We start from the raw sequence: 17387 nt of genomic DNA, 5'->3' as shown, positions 1-17387 counted from the left end.
CCGCGCTGGGCGATCACTTCTGCCGCACGACCCAGCCCGCCCCCCGGGGCAGGCCGCTGCCCGCGCCGCCCGCTCCCGGCGGGCCCAGCTCCACGAGCGGCCCCTTGCCCGCCCGCCGGGGAGCGCCGCAGCGCCTCCCGGCTCCTCCCGCCCGCACACACCGCACGCAGCGGGAGCGCGACACCAGCCGCCGCCCGCCATGCGGCAACCGACTCCCACAGGCGCCGCAACGGCCGCCCGACGGGTCCCGGCCGCCCTCCCCCTGCGCGCCCTCGGCCAATGGGAGAGCCGCTTAGTCCCCTCGCTTGCGCCCTCCAATGGGCGGCGCGGTTGTTAGCCTGCGGCCTCGGGAAGCCGCACCCTGTCAGGGTGGGGGCTGGGGCCGCTTGGTGGCGGCGGTTGTGGGGGAGGAGGGAGCGGAGGGAGGCGGAGCTCGGCGCTGGGGCCAGCGGCGGAGGAGACAGGCTCGCCGGGGAGGCTCGCTGCAGCGGCCCCTTCTTTCCCTGCTGCCAGTACCTGCCGCTCCTTCTCCTCGGTCCTCGGGTGAGGGCTAAGAGGGCATGTGCGGGGGCGCTGTCCTGGCGCGCGTTGGAGGGGCGCAGCCGTTAACTGTCGGAGCGGGGGGGGGGGGGAATGTGAGGGGCGCGCGCGCTGCGGAGGGGAGCAGCCGTTAACGGTCCTGGCGGGCGGGGGGCGCGCGCGCTGCGGAGGGGCGCAGCCGTTGGCGGAGGGCAGGGCGCGAGGGGGAGGCGCGCGCGCTGCAGAGGGGCGCAGACGCTGCGGGGAGGGGAGAAGGGGGAGGAGAAGCTGGGGCGCAGACGTTGGAACCAGCCCGCTTCGCCGGAGGCGGCGGGGAGGAGAGGAGAGGAGGGAAGGGGAGGGGGGTGTTGTCTCTGGGTCGAAAACAGGCAGCGGGCGGTCGAGGGAGAGGCAGCCTGGCCAAAAAAAAAAAAAAAAAAGCCGCTCGCAGGGTGCTGCGGTGCAGGGCTGGGGCGGGGTGTGGAGGGTTTCGGGGGCTGGCGGCAGAATGAGGTAGCGGGCAGCTGCTGGGTGGGATAGGGTGGCGGGAGTCGGATCGCTGAGACTGCAGATTAGTTGGGGGGCTGGAGGGGCGGGTTGCTGTCAGCCCGGACCGGAGCCACGGTCCCCGTGCCTGTGTCCCCGGCTCCGAGCGCGGTGGGATGCTCTTGCTGCCGCCGCCGCAGGAAGCGGCTGCCCAGGGTTCAAATCTCCATTACGCTCCGCGATGCATCTACTAGTTCTTCCCCACCGCCCTTCTGCCTTCGCCTCCCCCTTTCTCTAGACTTCGAGGTGATCTGCTGATTATGCTTGGCAACATGTGGACATTAGAGGGCCCAGATAATAGTCTGCAAAGAAAACAGGAATGAAAAAGAGGATGGGAATGTGGTGCATTTGTGCGGTGTTATTGATTGGCGGGGTACCAGCAGCAGCGGCAGGAGACAGGCAGTTGTTTTGTTTTCTGTGCTGGAAGGAGTATCTGCTTTTTAGCCTTTCCAGTGTCTGATTTTGATACAAAACGTCACATTTCCTTCTGCACATAATTACTATACAGTGTCTGTGATGTTTTTAAGGTTGATTCGTAATCTAGGCTGGCTTTAAGAAAAACTAGTGATTAGGGAGGGGGGAAAAATCCAGTCAAGCTGGAAAAATATCCATGGTTGTGTTGAGATGGGGGGCTGTGAGTAGCAGTGGGTTTAAATCTTTAATGAAATTTTGCCGTATGTTGACGGTGCAAGCTCGTTGCTGATTTTGTTTTCTTCTCTGCTTTTTGAAAAGCTGCTATTGACCTTTTGCTTATGAACGTTCTTGAATTCTCAAACTGTGACTACTACTAGATAATTTAAGTATGCTTTGCTGAAAGCTACAGGTATTGCCATGGACACAGGCTGTTTACAGCTCTGGGTTCTTGTAAGGTAGTTGAATATGCTTCCAGAACAGTCAGCAACTCTTAACTGTAAGAAAGCTGTACAAAACTGTAACAAAACTGTAACAGAATATTCTCTATTTGTAGAATATTCTCTATTTGTAGAATAAAGAATACAAACTTTATTTCTAAAACAGACTTCTGTTTTCTTTGTTGATTGATGTAACAATTGGATTCTAGAATATGTGCTTCAGCAAGGAAATGTTCTTTTTAGAGTTGTTGTACAATAAGAAACGGGAAAAATACACAATTGTGTGGACTGGTTCCTTACTTCTGGAGCAGGTTGCTTTGGTATTTCTTTGTTATATTCAGTAAGCAGATTGACATGATTGTGCAGGAATAACCTTAAGTGAACATAACGTTTTTTGTCGTTTGCCTCAATGGCAGGTTTTAAAATCTGTGGATTTCTTAGCAGAGGTTTTGGGAAGAGACAACAAAGTTTTTACATCTTCACTGTAGCGAGATGAGAATATGTGCATTAGTACTCTTACATGTTTAAATACCTTGTGGTTTTATTGGATTACTGTTCTTTATCTGAGGATTCTTATTGGACGTAGTGCTTTTTAACCCAAAACTGATGTTGTCTGTATGTTTTCTTTTTATGGTAGGTTAATAAAAATGGTTTGAGAAATCTGAAAATTTGCACTTCATCTGAATTTAGCTAGCACCACCACTGAATCATGCTAGCACTTTTGCTAGCATGTTGTGCCAGTAAGTTCATTAGAGTATGGTTCACTAAATCTTTATAGTGAAGGCCGTTTATTGAATCATTTTTCTGACAGTTCTTTTCCAATATCTCCGGCAGAAAAAGACTTAACTCTGCTCTCATTCTGTGAGCTTCACTGTAGAGGTTGGATGATATTTTGCATGTGTGGAATCAGATCACGTAATGAGATTATGTGGGCAAAGCCATTTGAGTATTGAGGGACTTTCATAGGAGTAAGGATTAAGCTACTTTGGCCCCATTCAAGTCTCAGTTTTTGAAGAGTAGCTTTATAGCATGAAATGCTTTTGACATATCTCCTCACCCAGCACCCTGTGAAGTGCTATGGGGAAGTAGCTAATGTTGTTAACAAGAATACAATATTATAACTGGAGGGTTTAAATTAGAAGAATGATGAGCATGTTGGATGTTTGTAAGCATGTGACTTCCAAGTGATACCTACTTTCCAACTCAGAAAAGGTTAGGCAGTAAATCTTGTACCTGCTGCTTTTTTGAGTTGTAGAAATAATTTTTTTAGTTATTTAAGAGTTGTAATAGTGATGAATAGTGAGTCATTTGTAAATCCCAAACAGTTCTTGTGCAAACAACCCAAGCTTGCTTTGACAGAAAAATTGTATTAACAAAACTTACCCATTATGTGTATGAAAGATAGCATATTAGAGAAGTATCATCTTCATTGTGCGCTGACGACAACTGAAGCATGAGGAAACAAAGTCAAAATTAACGCCAAATTTCTGATTTTCATGGCTTTTAATTTAGGATTTACTCTTGGACCGTGCTCCATGGCAAAAAGCAGTCTCTCAAATAGCATCAAATTAGTAATTCATAGTGTAATTAAATATTTCTTAGAAACTTCTAGAGCGATTGATAGTTTATACTTAAAAATTGATTGTGAGCAGATATGGGTGCAAGTTCAAAGTACTGATTCCATCCTGCAGGTCACTTGACGTCTGCTGAAGAATCTCTCTGAAAGTTGTCAGTTAACTCATAGAACTTCTGTATTAGCAATGTCAACATGTCAAAAGCAGGTGCTTTTTAAAGTAGTAGAGCTATAGAGTAGTAACCTTTTGTAGAGCTTTTTTTGGTAGAGTTTTTTTTTAGTTTCTTCTCTGTAGAGTTTTTTTTCAAGTTTTTTGTAGAGTGTTGCAGTATTCATTCATATGATTTAGTGGGCCTTCCTGGGGAATAGGAAAACATTATCTAGTCTTGACACTTATTTGGCATTTCTCTTCAAATATACTTCTTTTGGCTAGGGTTAAGAAAAGTAGCTGTACGAATCTGTGGGTGAAGAAAGATGTAAAGCGTGCAGTGCATAAAACTGTTTATTTCCTGAAGGAGGGTTCTTTTTTGTTAGCGGTAGTAATTCTTAAAAAACACAGGTGATACTGACATTTTGATTTGTAGTAATTTTAACTTCAAGATTACCCTTTTCTGTGGTTATTTTTTTATCACCTAAAAGTATTGTATGTACAATAACAGGGCTCCATATTAATTTAATGGAATGTTCAAAAAAACTTTATGGTAACGTCTGCCTTTTTTATTGAGAATAATCTCGATTAACTTTAGTCAAACTGAAGTAAGTAACTGGTTTCTTTCCTCATCAGTCAGAGGATGTTGTTTACTGTGGTCTTACCACAGTTCAGAGATTTGTATTTGGTTAGTAGTTGCAAATGTTGTAGAAGGTTCTTCCTAATTTAATGGTAAAATAAGAGCAAAGATTCCAGAAAACATCATTTTCAGAACTGCTGCTTTTTCAGATCAGGTGTAAGCTGAGATAATGCAGTCATTTGTCTTGAGGTTTAACGTTCTGACTGACAGTCCAGATCTTGAATAAAATTCAAGTATTACTGCTTTTTATGGGAATTTTAAAATTTAACTGTTCGTTGCTTTAGAGCAAACTAAATTTTAAAGTAAAGATGGATTTGAATTGCTGTCGGTTGGCTGACCTGCACATATGCCTGCTGGCTTTGGTGAATTTACCCTTTGACTGTTAAGAGGAGGCTTAAAATGGTATCCTTGAAGGTGTAGTCCAACAGGAGTAACAACTTCTTCAGCACCTTGCTGACTTCCTCGTTTATTAGATCGCATTTTGAGCAATGGTCTCCGCCTGCTCTGCTGGATAACAGTTGTTACTCAGTGAGAGAGCAACCTTTCAACCTCACATCAGTTGCAGTAGTAAGTGGGAGATCAAAGAATTTGTCAGGATCAATTATTAGTAGTTTTTCCTGCAGATTAATTTAAAAACCAACTTACGTAAAACTGAACTAAAAAGAACTTTCTTTCAAAACTGGGATTGTCAGAACTACTCTTCAAAATATTGCAGGGTTCTGAGATTTTTTTTCTTCCGTATACTTACATAAGTTGCTGAAGTAAGGTCATGTAAACAACGAATAGTAAGTGCAGTTAATCAGTAACACTTTATGGTATCTTTGATACTTTCTCATCAAAGGCATAGGTAATGTTAAATCATGCTATGTATCCATTCATGTGCTGAAGAATCAGTGAAAATCAAATTACTTCTACCTCAGCTCTTCTAGGTTTTTTGTTGGAATCAGTAAACATTAAAAACAAATCTGGACTAAACCTCTAATTTGACTTACAGCTATAGAAACATTCTAGCTTATTTGGGGTTTCTTTTCTTTTTGTACATACAAATTTTTCAAATTCATATTTTGGTGTTTTTATGGAAGTTATCTCTTGCTTATTTCATTTCTTGCATCTTAAGAAATCCAAGTCACTGGTATTTCAACTTTGTTATAGTTGTTGACATTTTACCAACTTAGACCAGCACGGGTCTGGGCAAACCTGGACCCATGAATATTGTCTTTATTTCTTTTTCTTTTTAAAAAAAGTTTACATACATTGAGTATAAAGTTAGTGTTACTGCATTCTGACTGCTGAAGTGAAGGGTAAGGTGTACTTTAGCTAAGTTTTCTTTGCTGATCATAGTTTAAATAAGTCTCTTTAGGTATTGTCACTAGAAGATATTGTTGAAAACTTAAACAGTATGTTTACATGTGAAATATGCATTGCATCTAAATTTCAGCAAAATAAGGCATCACTGCTGTTGTACAGTAAGTGAGGGATGCATTCTAGTTTTTCTTCCTCAAAAAAATCTTGTCCAATACAGTTTTGCATGATAATCTTGAATAGACGCATCTTAAAGAAGTGACAATGCAATAAAATAAATCCCATTGCTTTAGGAATACTTTAACTTCTGAACCTGTTTGCTATGTTCAGCTAAATTTAATAGGGATGTGGTGACTTCAAGCATAAAAAGTTTCTGCCTGTAACATGACAATCTAAGCCCCAAACTTGTGCCCCCCTAAGAGAGGGGCACAGCTCCTTCTTCGTTTTGAGAGGCAGCAACATCTGGCTTGTAGCCTTTGCACACTTGCCTGCCAGTCAGCAAGTGGGTAGCTCAGAAACAGAGTGTGTGCTGCCACTTGCACAGGTGGATGGGGTGCAGCAGTGCTCAGGTGAATGGAGGAGCAGGACTAGACATACTCAGGATGTAGAAGGAGCATGAGGACTTAGGGAAAAGTGGATAATTATTAGGGAATCATAGGAGACCTCTGTTGACAGGAGATCATGATGCATTAATTCTGTCAACTTTCTCTAGATGCTTTTAGTTACTGCAAAATTTTTAGGTGTCTGATTGATTTGAAATATAGGTTCAATGTAACGTGTAAGATTCTATTTTGTTTCCAAAGTAAATTTTTCTCCTTACTGTGGATATCGTTTTTAAGGCTGTTAGTATGCGTATCAAGGTGTGTGTCGTGTCCCTCTCCCCACTTCCCCCTGCCCCGGGCTTAAAGTAATATGTATTAGATGGCAGCTTTTCAAAGATGTTCTAAACTGGCAATAAATGATAATCTAAGCATTTCAGAAATACGTAGCACATTTTATGAGTGACTTAAGAATGAAAACTATATTTAGGGAAAGTGATGATGGAGGCCTCAGGAAAATGTTCATTTTTGTTAACTATTTTTCGTAAAGTGATGGCCAGAAGTATACTGTAAGAATGAATCTGGTTATGTAGCACATTTGCAGTACAATATTATTTTAATAGGCAGGAAAATAAGTTAATAAATATCTTAGATTTTGCTTAATTTCAACTGTATATATGAAACGAATCTTTCTTCTTTTTGCTTATATAGGAATTTAGGTGAAAAGTTGGTTTATTTTGGCAGTAGTACATTCTTTGGAGCTTTCCCAAAGGAAGTGGATGTCCTTCACTAGATCGAATGGAAGGCATTCTGGTAGTCTTAATATATATTGCTGTGTCTAGATCTAGTGTCATACATGGTGTGGATGGAGGGGGAGATTAAAAAAAATACATATATATGCTTAGCCTAAGGGAAAACTATTATCTTCTGTGTGTCAGGCAAAGGCGCCGGACTCCTGTGCCTTGGATTCCGACAGGACGATACTGTCTTTCTTTGATTGCTACTACTTGTGTCTGAATGTCTGCCTGTCTGTTTTTCCTGCTCATCTGCTTTAGAACCTGTGCTAATTTTGACAGTCCTGAGTTATGTGAGTCATCTCATGCTGAGCTGTTTGTCTCTGTCCCTGAAAGGAAGGATGTTTTTATGATTCTAGCACAAGATAATGATTTTGACAATTGGGACTTCTGCTTCTGGATCTGCCTTAGACTTTACTGTTAATCTAGGATCAAACGCCTTCCTTGACTCAGTTTCAGTTTGTTGATGGACATGATCATCTAACGACAAGAAAACCCCAGTTAAAAGTTGCCTCTACCCTTGCTTCACTGTAGTGGCTTGATACTCCTTCCAGGAGCCTCCAATTTTTCCCTCACTGCAGCAACTTGGAGAGGAGCCAAGAGCAGAGAACAAAATAAAACGTTTGCTGCACAAATTAGAGGAAGGTAATCTCTTGTATTGTCTCCTCTGGCCTGCGCGGCAACCAGAAAATAAAGAGTATTTTGGCAGCTGGTCAGTGAAAGCCAGAAATGGTGAACGGAAGGCTGGGAAGCTTGGTTAAAATTTGAATGTCAGCCCCCCTGCCCAAACATAAAAAGAACTTGGGCAGTCTTGCAAACTATCAGGGCAGCCTTACAAGTTGAGCATTCTGTCTGGTAGAAAAGTTGCCTGAGGTTTAGCATCTTCATGGTACAATATATACCACTAAAGTGGGGGGACACCCCCCCATCCCGCAAACAAAGCACACAATAACAAATGGAGCTACAAAGGTTTATTTTGACATTTTGGCTTCATGTTTAATGGGTTTGGAATCCTACCTTATATAAGGGGGCTGGATGTCTTATTCACATAGGTGGTCTCCCAAAAAAGACCAAGACTACTATTTTATCTCCCCTCCCTGCTTTTTTTAAAGAGTTACTAACATACATTGATATTGCAGTAATGTCCACTGTGCTAATTATTTTTACGCATTGATTAAAGTAACTCCAAAATACAAGGAAAGCTAGAGATTGCATGAAGAAAACAGATGTACACGTTAATTACTTAGGATATCCTGGGTCTATCCTTCCATAAAGGATATCTTCTTTTTAAAGAGTTTAAGCTAATTTCTGCATTCTGTGGTGTTCAGGGCATTAAATAATTTGTGTGTTCACATATGTTGTTGAAATATTTGTTAGCTCTGTAATTAAATTATATTTTTGGAATATGCCCCCAAGTCATATGGGGGCATATTACTGCAGTCTTTGAATAGTGTGATTACTGGAGTCACTTAGTTAAGAATGATGCAGGTCTCCAATGCCTCCTTTCCTTTGCAGACCTTTAATCAAGACTAGACACCTTCCTAAATGACTTTGTTTATCAAAGATACTGTAAATTTTCATTCATCAGTTACTGGGTTGAAGACTTGTTGTGATAGCAAATATTTAATGGTAGAAGGACTAAGTAATGTCATTCAGTGTGAATTTTTGTGTTTACTTATTGTACAACAATTTCTGCTTGTTTCGTTTAATCTTTAATCTGATGTGTTAATCACTAATGAATGAAATAAATTCAGATTTGGTTTGTTTGACTGGCGCTCCGATCTAAATTTATTCCATCAAGTGTTTGATGAACTGAGAGAGTAATCCGGTAATTTCCCCTCCCCCCCTTCCTTCTGTTGCTATAGTAATCCTAAACTCAAACCTCATTTCTGCAAACCACATTTTTCCAAGTAAACCTTGTAATAGCTGCAGTGCCATACATTCTCAAACCAAAATATTGATAATGCAGTATTTTTGGGTTTGGTATCTAACATCTGAGGTGAAGGTGAAATTAAGCAGCCATAATTTGCCTTCTCTTGTTCTAGCCCTGGGGAGACCTTGTGGTATTTCTTTTTTTTTTTTTTTTTTTTTGTCTTATGCATAAGTCACATAAAACAAGATCCAACTAAATCAAAAAAAAAAAACCCAAATACTTCTGTGAGTGTCACAGAAAGCTATTAATACTTCCAATTACAAAGTGAATGTTCAAAGTGCAAAGGCCTTCCTTGCTTTAGCATCCGTATACTCCTGCTGTTCCAGTTTTGCCGCAGTGCTCAGGGTTTATTTGATGATATGCTTTCGGCTACTTCTGGCATGAGTGAATGCTGAACTTCTGATATGGCCGAAAATACACCTTGTTCTGGCAACTGTATAAAATATTTGTTCTCTTATCAGCCTTTTTTTTTTTTTCCCCTTCCCCTTTACAGAAAAAGATGTCTTTTTTCTGGTGGAAATAAAGAATTTAACCAGGTTAACAGCAGACTGAAGAGGAGCATCAGGAGTAAGCAGAAAAACTGAGTGAGACTGATCTCCAAAGAAAGTCATGTCTTGTCAGGAAGTATGAGGACAATGAAATAAGACTAAAAATAGTGAAAGACTACATGAAAAGTTTGTCTTGATTTTGGTAGAGACAGTAATTTTTGAATGCAAGGACCCTGGCAAATAGGTCTTCCTGAAGTGAGGTTATGCAATTAATTCCCATAAAGATAAAATCAAAACTTCCAGGGTACATATCGGTGGGACTACATAATAGTTACCCTGGAATTTTGAAGTAGGTGGTATGTGCAATCAGAGGTTTGGTGACAAGAATTTTTTATTAAACATATCAAGGCTGAGAAGGGTATTGGATGGCTGGAGAGCAGCTGAAGTAGTTGCTACGTTTTGGGGAAAAACTAGGTGGTTCAGGGTAATTATTGCATGATTGGTGTGACCTTAATATTCAGGGATTTGTTTAAATTTAGAAAGAGAAGCTATTCTACATGGTGGTAAGTCAAAAATGGGGTAACAAGTGATACAGCTTTAACAAAGGAAGATTGCGTCAGACAAAATTAATGTTCTTTTTTTATAAGGTAGCTGACTTTTAGAGAGGATTCATAGTTAGATCTGACCTCTTTGGACTTAGGAGTCATATAATGTACAATATGTTTTGATCTAACAGCTAGTGTGGTTATATGAAAATTGTTTTAAGATGAAGATGGTGACGGGATGTGCTGAGTACAGAGAGAAGTGGATCACCAGAAGATAATGTATTGAAAAGATGTTAGTAATGGAATTTGTCAAAGATCAGTTTCAAGACTTACTTAATATTTTCATTAGGAAAACATTAGAAACATTAACACATTCTTACTTGTTATGCCAGTCTCCAGTGGTGTGTCATCAGATGTCAAGTACTGTTAACACAAAAGGAGGTTCTGCACAGCAGGAAATTGAGACCTTAGATCAGGACTAATAGAAACGTAGTAATATTTAATACTATTTAAAAACAAAACCCAAGCCCACAAAATAGAGGATGATCTTCTAACAGGAATGTTGTTAGTACTGTTTACGTTGGGAGATCATTTGTTAGAAATGGGAGAAGTGGGGAAGGTATTAGTCCATTCTGGGATGACTAACCCATCAAAGTTAGCAACTATGAAAAGTGTTAGGATAACAAGTTGTTACCCTACTAAGATTTCCATTAAATATGTACGATGGCACTGATGTTTTCTGATGTACTGGCTCATCTGGAATATTGTGTATAATTCCTGTCACCCACCTTCAAGAAAAGAGGAATTCAGGCTGGAAGAGGTACAGAGAAGGATTCTTGGGATGACCAAGGGACTTGAGGATTTGTTTCATAAGGGAGCCTATGAGAGTGTCTTGTTTGGTTGGGTAAAACAAAGCATGAAAGGGATTACCTTTTTTCTTTTTTAATCAAGAGTCAACCAACACAGGTGGGTAAAAAGAGCTTTTTAAGCTTTTAAGCTTATGTTTAAAACATAAGAAAAAATGGGTATAAACTGGCTAAGAATAAACCTAGTCTGGAAATTAGAAAAGGTGGTTCCTAAGCAACAGAGGCGTGGGAATCTGCAACATCCTTCCCGTAGCAGTTGTGGAGGAAAACTGTTTTTAAGATGGGGGTGGTTATAAGAGTTGGGGCATATAACTGTAGTTTCCCACAGTGCCTAGGAATTGACCCAGAATATCCCTTTGTTCCTATGATTCCTGTCTTGTTAGTCAGAAGTGATTTGGTTACTTGACCAGATGGTGTCCGGAGGGTACATAGGTGGTCTGTTTTGTAAACAAATACACCAGTTGCAGTCTGAAATACATAAGTAAGTATGTTAAGGATACTAAATGTTAGAGTAGGATGTTTAAAATACTATTTTATGTAATACCCTACATTATACATACACTGCATATGTAATGTTTCCAATGTTAATTGTTTGGTGTTAGTTTTTAGGTTTCATAATGAGCCATCTCCTTGTTTTCTCTTGTGCTTGTTCTTTGTAACTGGAAAAAGCTTCCCACAATACATGCACAGCTACCTCTTTGCCTCCAGATTTCTCTGAGAATTCTCTCTTGAGCTGTCTATAAAATTATGGTACAAGCTAAATGGCTGATATGGTGAAAACCCAGCTTACCATATTCTTAGATATTGTTCTGATGTTCCTGTGAATTGTCCTAAGATTCTGTCCATCTCCGTAAGCTTGGAATTTAATTGTTTTTGAGGAAGCATCATACTCATGTTTGGACTAACAAGAAAGACTCTCGTATCTCTGCACAATAAAAGATTGGTAGTTTTAAAGGAGGCTTGACAAAAAAAAAAATTCTATTACCTTCTTGCTTCCTGGCTGAAAGACAGTAATTGGAAAATTGGAGAATTAATGTTGCCTGAGGTTATAATATTTTTCTAATTTATTCAGTTGTTACGACATGTTAAATCATACTTTAATTCCTGCTGAAGTATTTCAGACCTGGGAGAACTTGTAAATGCTTATTTGTGCAATTGTTTTGTCTGTATCAGTAGTGTAAGTTATTGGATATGACTTTTATACAAATATAAAGCAGACACCTCTGTTTCTATTTTTGTACTCTAAATTACATTACTTTTTTTTTCTGTAAATGTGCATCTTGAAGGCTTTGGAAGGAAGTTCAAACAAAGAAAGTGGTTTGGTTAGGATCGGATAGAAATTTAATGATGTTTGAAAGGTTCCTTCCTGGCTGTGCTTAATGTGTATTATTGACTTCCCTTCAGCTGTTGGTTGAATTTCCTGTTGATTTTAAATATAAATAATTGTCTACCAAGTGTTTGCCCTATCTGTGTGCTTTAAATGGGAAACATTTTCTTTATTCACAAGTTTAACACTATTTTAATGTTTTCAGAACGAATGTATAAGACTGATTTCTACATTTTATTTCTTCAAATTCCTCTATTCACACATAATGAGTTAATATTAATGTAGAATAATTATAGAGGCACAACATCAAGAATTTAAATGGCACTTTGCGCATGTTGAGTGTTAGTGTTAGTGAAGTTGCATACCAGCTGATGAGCTGTTGCTGAACTTCAGGGCAATAGTGCTTGACAGTTATAACTTTGAAAGCTGACGAAGAATAATTAATATTTAAAGGCTTACTGTGTGTGTGGAAGTATTCAATATCGTTCGAATACTGGCAAAATTGTATTTAACCTGCTTTATAGTTTAGAATTTGTGCCTTGTGGTTTACTGTTAAACATGTGTGAACTCATGACAGCCTTGTGTGACGAAAGCAAGCAATTCAAGCCTGAAACGGTGTGGCAATAGTCTCAAAAGAATGGAGGACTTAGCAGCTGTGCTATAGCTCTTTCAATGTGGAGAGTATGTTTAGGAATATTTATATTTGAAAGTTATGTATTAATGTATACTAAAAAGGGCACTAAGAAGGTTATAGAAGTTAGTTATATTGAGTTTTTGTTCTTAAAATATGTTTTTAAACTAGACCATATAGGATTTGTCGTGGCTTTCAAACTGAAAAGGTTTCAATAAGGAATGTTCCTCTCCTCAGGCGATAGAAATAATAACTGTCATATTACTGAAAAGCTAATAGAAAATATGTTTTTTGGTTTGCTTAATGACATTGATACTGGTAGCTTATCAGTTTTCTTTTCTTCCTTCTGTTGAGCCAAGTAACTTTCTTTTTTTTTTAATCTGGAAATATACTATGATGCTGAAGAGCAGAAAAGGTGTTCCGTTTTTGTATGGATTTTTAGACATTCAGTTCATTTATCTGTCAAAATTGAAGCTGAGCATTGCTCAGTTGTCGTAAATTTAAATAGTTTTTCATTGCGTGAACTAAAATAGCACGCTGTGGATGCGGCCTTTCCTATAGCTAGTTCTGAAACACATGTAATCAAAATTGAAATATTTTATGTTTTCAGTGGCATATTCACATCTGAGATTTTTGTTTCGTCCATATGTCATATAGGAGTTGTCTGTTAATTTCTTTTATCTTTTTAACATTGTGTTCTGCTGCATATAATAAGTGGGGAATGTACAAAAGTGGGGATAATATAGAAAGCATAAAGACTCCCGTATTTCTTTTTTCTTTTTTTTTTTTTTTTTGCATCTTATTAGCATTGCAAGTAGGCAACTTTAGATTTTATTAGTTAACTGAAAACACACTGGAAGCCTGTGAGTTTTGTTTTTTGAAATAAGTATTCTTAGAGGGATATTATTGCTATTGGCACCCCATTTTATAGGCAATGTGCGTTAGACACTGCTAGTATAAAATCTTAAAATATCTTACGAAGTGAAGATGTGTGTTAAAATACAGTTTGATCTTTGGAAGATAGATCAGAAAAATCCTCTACTCTCTTTGTTTTTCTCCCCAAACAAGAATGAGTATACATCCTTTCCAAGATTTGTTTGTTTAATTTGTTTCTTCATGCAAAATGTTTAGGAGTAGTTGCTGGAGACAGTGGTATGTATGCAGAACAAACTTTATAATAAGGAGTTACAGTACATTGACCAGAAAATGGGCTATCCAGATCTTATGTTGCTATAAGTTCTTCATATATTATTAATAATCTGGGGAAAAATGTGTGAAACAAGGAATTTGAGGTTACAAGTTTGTTTAGGTTGCTTGAGGCTGGAGAAGAGGAAGGAGCTTGAGGATGACCTAGAGAAAGATCAGGGATTGGGATGGTAACAAACCCGGATATATAAACACTGTAACTAAAACTAATAAGATATATTGCTGCTGTATGTGATTGGCCTCGTAAAGCTACCTCATTTTTAGTAATGTTCATAAAAGTGCATGAGGTTAAAGGAAAAGAGAACCGCACTCAAAGTGTTCCCTGTTGACAAAGTTAACTGATTTTTTTTTTTTTTTTTTTTTTTTTTGAGATGATGTATTTAATAGGGAAGAAATCCTGGGCAAATACAAGTCAAGAGGAGGATGAGGATGATTTAGTTTGGAGGTGACAGATGAGAAAAATAAATTGGTAGTATAAGGACAGAAGCAGCCTTAAAAATCTGGATTATGTTAGACATGGAGGACTTTCACTAAGATTTTTAAACATAACATTTTAAAAACACACTGCTTTTTAAAAGTCACGTTCTGTTTCAGTCCATGGGACTTCCTGCTATGAGATGTTGTTAAGGTCAACAGTTTAACATAGTGCAAAGTATGATCACACATCTTACATCAGTTATACTAGGAATGTTAAAAAACAAAGCATACAATTTTTTAAGGTGTAAAGCATAAATCAGTAAATCACTGTAAATGAGTGAGTGTGTCATACCATTCTTAAAACTGGGCAATGCTGTCTGTGGTTAATCAGGACATTCGAGGAGTTAAACCACTAGTTTGATTGAGTTTGACAATTTTTTCCCTTTTAGGCAAAGTTTTGATCTTTGCCTGTAAAACCCCAAAAGGTATTTGCCTGTAAAACCCCAAAAGGTATTCACTTTGGCAATTAATACAGCACTGTCTTTCATATGAAATCAGGGCAGTTGCAAATGGTAGTAGGCAGCTGACAAAACAAGCATCAGCCTTAGTATTTGAGTGTTAGAACTGGCAATTTTTTGTTTTGCTCTTTTTAAAAAAAGAGAAGTTTAAAATCCAAAGCTACTAATTTCTCTCTTGGTCCAAATTAGCTGGAATTGGATGGTGTATACAAACTGCATGTCTCTTAGGGGGAGATTTCCTGGGAGAAACGGAATAGAAGATATTAAATGTCTGGATAGAAAGGTAAAATTTTAATGTTAAAATGGGATTGTAAATATAATTTATAATGTGCCCCTGTAGAACTCATTTTATGTAGGATTTCCGTTGGTTTTCATGAGCTTTACTGGATTTCTTTTTAGTAATTTTTTTTTTTTTAACTGAAAACTGAAGTGGGAATTGTTTGTGACCTGATGTGGATGTTACTATACTGACCTGAAAGATCCTATTGAAATCAGTTGTACTTTGTGGGCAAAGGCTTCTGTTGAACAGATCTGCAGATTCAGATGGGGGCTTGCTTATAAATTGCCTGGCATATTCTGTTATCCAGCTCCCAGCATGGCCACACAAACAGCTGTGTAGGCACAGCAGTGTTGCAGACATAGCATAGGAATAACTGTCAAGGAAGAGTTTGAAAATGATACTGTGCTCCTGAGAAAGCATGATGTATTAATAAAATCTGGGAACAAAGACTTAAAGAATAAATGTTTCTACATATGAAATAATGCTGTTCTAAAACAAATCTCACAGTATGACTATAATGTGAGTGGTTAATGTTTCGATTTCACACAGTTTTTCACATCTCCTTGGATAGCTACTTATCAGCTTTCAGGGTTTTGTTGAGATCAGTTGGACTTCCTACGGGCAGAATCTGCTGGCATATATCTGACTGCATGCTGTATGGGAAGTCATTGTAAAAGCTGGAATTAGAATTTTCTGGCTTTGAATATTGTGCACATTTCACTGGGTTTTGCAATTTCTGATGCTGGTAGCCTTTCAATGAACTTGAAAAAACTGTACATACATATTTCACAATAAAATAGTGGCAGTAGGGTTTCTAGAAAGAGTTCATTTGACAACCTGAGTCAGGAATAAAAGCATTTTTATTGTGGTGTACTGTAGTCAGGTGCAGTGTTTGACTCCAACTGATTTGACATAATTTTGTATCCTTGATGTTCCTTGACTAGTTTAACTTAAATCTCCGTTTCTAGGATTATAAGCCCAATGCTGGCTAAGTATGAATGCCGTGGTTTTTAGAATGCAATAGAGAAGGATCTCTGGTTACTACTGTGCAAGCATAAGCAGTATGGGAAGAGGCTTTTTTAACTATATTTTTAGAAATCTTCTGAAATGTCTCAGCTAAGGTCTTGGTGATAAAATTAAATACTTTAAATTTGTTTGCTCAAGATAGGTTTTGCAGATTTGGGGGCAGAGGTCAAAATGTCTGTGTATTGGGGCCTGTCCTGTAATGATTTTATATTCAGCTTCAAAAGTGGTTCAAAAGTAGCTCACTATGGCAAAACCTTGAAATTCAATGTGCATATAAGAAGAAATGGATGTCCTAGATGGAACTAAGCAATAACATTTCCTTTGCTGTCATGTATTTGCATTATAATGAAGACTTGATTACAGTGTGCATGTTTGGTCCCGTAGTATATAGTACTTTTGTTCATTTCTTAATGTTTCAGTCTGAGACCCTGATTGTGAGGTTCTGCACATTGGAAAAAACCTTTCCTTTGAGGCTGTCTCAAAGTACTCTGATCAAATAGCTGTCATGCAGGTTGGCTCAACAGTTGGCTGAAGTTGAGACAGCAATACCCACTGGAGAGCTTCTAACAGCAGTTTTAGAAGAGTGCATTGCTGCTGTTGGTTTGGAGGCCCCCTGGGTTGATACAGGTGCTGTGTTCCATAGCGCATGAACTAACACTAGCTCTAGTAGTAGTAGTAGTCTTGAAAGGTAACGAGGGCTTTTTGTCCATGGAAAGAAGAGAACTCACTGAGATATGGAGCTGAAAATCAGTAACAAAGATGGTGTAACAGTCAATGGAATTGGGTTTTGGCAATCAAAAAGTAAAACAAATGTATGAAACCTTACTATTTCCTTACCCGTAATCTTCAAGTATTTGTCATGTAAGAAATCCCTGTCTAAAGATATTAGTGTTTATGGGTAGATAGTGTCAAATTTAAGCTACTATCATGTTTAAGTGTAGAATAGGAACCTTTTGTGTTCTATATTGGGACTTGAATTCAGCAAGTGTGGAATGCTAAGAAGCATGCTTTTAGTTTTGTTCTCTTGGTTTTAATGATGACTTTAGTTTATTTTTGTAAAACATTAACCATGCAGAACTACTGGGACCTCCAAGTACTGTGGCTGTTCAGGGCAGGTGTGCACCACTGGTTCCACACCTTGCAGCCTCTCTGTCTTGGCCTGATATTGAGCTGAGCTGAGCACTTCCTGTGGGGTTGGGACTGGTTCTCCTGAAGAGCTGAGCGTGTGGGAAGGCAGG

General features: G+C 39.0%; 1 protein-coding gene across 13 annotated transcripts in view; it reads left to right on the top strand.

Moving 5' to 3' along the window:
* Positions 1–336: 336 nt before the first annotated feature.
* Positions 337–17387, top strand: part of ADD1 (adducin 1) — a 69605-nt gene continuing 52554 nt past the window's right edge. For 3 of the 13 annotated variants that reach the window (XM_026112714.2, XM_026112715.2, XM_026112723.2), the window contains exon 1: positions 341–543. The gene's annotated coding sequence lies outside the window, so the exon portion shown is untranslated. Of the gene's footprint in view, positions 544–1008; positions 1033–17387 lie in introns of those variants that run through there. The other 10 variants (XM_026112716.2, XM_026112718.2, XM_026112724.2 and 7 more) reach the window with 7 other exon arrangements.

The sequence above is a fragment of the Dromaius novaehollandiae genome, chromosome 4, assembly GCF_036370855.1.
Source record: "Dromaius novaehollandiae isolate bDroNov1 chromosome 4, bDroNov1.hap1, whole genome shotgun sequence".
NCBI classification, from domain to species: Eukaryota; Metazoa; Chordata; class Aves; order Casuariiformes; family Dromaiidae; genus Dromaius; species Dromaius novaehollandiae.
The sequence above is the reverse complement of the archived record's forward strand: the minus strand, read 5'-3'. Positions and strand labels throughout refer to the sequence as shown.